At 39.9% G+C, this 1,495-nt stretch overlaps 1 pseudogene; it reads left to right on the plus strand.

Moving 5' to 3' along the window:
• LOC116853673 overlaps positions 1–809 on the plus strand; it is a 3,408-nt pseudogene extending 2,599 nt beyond the window's left edge.
• Positions 810–1,495: the final 686 nt, after the last annotated feature.

Below are 1,495 nucleotides of genomic sequence, written 5' to 3' on the forward strand. Positions count from 1 at the left end.
TCTCTCTCTCTCTCTCTCTCTCTCTCTCTCTCTCTCTCTCTCTCTCTGCAAATATATTTCTTTATTCTCTCACTACTATTATTATTACTATTCGATCAATATTATATTAAATATTATAATTCATTTTTTATTCTCCTGCTACTTAAAACATTCAAGTCATACATATTACAAGGCTCGTCAAATAATTTATTTCCCATTCGCAATAAAATATAATATAAAACTACTTCATTTTTGCACTATATTATTACACTAATAAATAACTTCCTCTCGATGCACGGTTCTCTACCAGCCCAGGCTATTGTCGGTGTATGCAGGCAGGCCTAAAACAAAAACGAGAACATAACGTTTTTTGTGTCTGAGCGGTCGCGAAGGACGTTAGATGTGGCATTTTGGATGGCAAGGTTATTGAACCCTATTTCTATGATAATAATATTATTCAAATAATATACTTATAGTCCTTGCAAAATAATCTATTCGAATTGTTAGAGAATATCAATTTAGGAACTAGAGATCGCATGTGGTTTCAACATGATGGTGCTCCTCCGCATAGAGCTGCCATTGTGCGAGACTATTTAAATCGAAGATATCCTGAACGTTGGATAAGGTACAACGGTTATACCACAAAGCCTTTAAATTCTCCTGAATTAACACCTTGTGATTTCTTTTTATGGGGCAACGTTAAAGGGATTGTTTTTGCTACGGAACCGACGGCTTCGATCGATATGAGAGATCGAATCACCAGAACTTTGGCAACTATTCCCAAAGAATTTCTTCAAACGACTACTATTGCATTGCGTCATAGATTCTGAATGTGTATTGAAGTGAATGGTGATACATTTGAAGAAATGTTATAAGATCGTAAGTCGTGGCGTGTACGAGCACGTGCAAGCGCGCGCACGCACGCACGCATCCACCAACTCACACACACACACACACATACACGCAACACACACGCACAGCAACAGGGAGGGTTTTGAAGTTGTTAAATACTACGGAAGTGATGAAACGTGGAGTTCCTATTTCTGTTGTGACACACACACAAACACACACACACATATACACACAAAAGAGACGTAAATCCCACCGGGCAACCTCCGCGTGGACACCTTGAATAATGCTAATGCCGGCAGTACTGTAACTTTCAAGTCTTATAACTCGAAAAATACTTAATGTAAAAATACTTTGGTATAGTGTTGTAACCGCGATGCGTCACGTTTCGGATCGCTCGCCGGTTTGGGTTCGTAGGAGGCGGAATAATTTATAAAACAATTGATTTAACAATTAAACTGAGTCGTATATTTAAAATCAGCTGACGATGTACAGTAAATTAGATTTTGATTGATCGACACCGTTGGTTTTCGTCAATTTGTATACAAGCCGTCAGAGGCCTTGTTTAGGCGATGGCCCGCGTGATGCTGTGCGCGGTGCGCGGGACGCAGACGGTGTTGTTGTCGTGTATTCGCGAATTCGTCTGTTGACGTTCTCGGCTTCTCGC

This window comes from Odontomachus brunneus, unplaced genomic scaffold (assembly GCF_010583005.1).
Source record: "Odontomachus brunneus isolate Ranch 3 - 2012 unplaced genomic scaffold, Obru_v1 Obru_scaffold_428, whole genome shotgun sequence".
Classification (NCBI taxonomy): Eukaryota; Metazoa; Arthropoda; class Insecta; order Hymenoptera; family Formicidae; genus Odontomachus; species Odontomachus brunneus.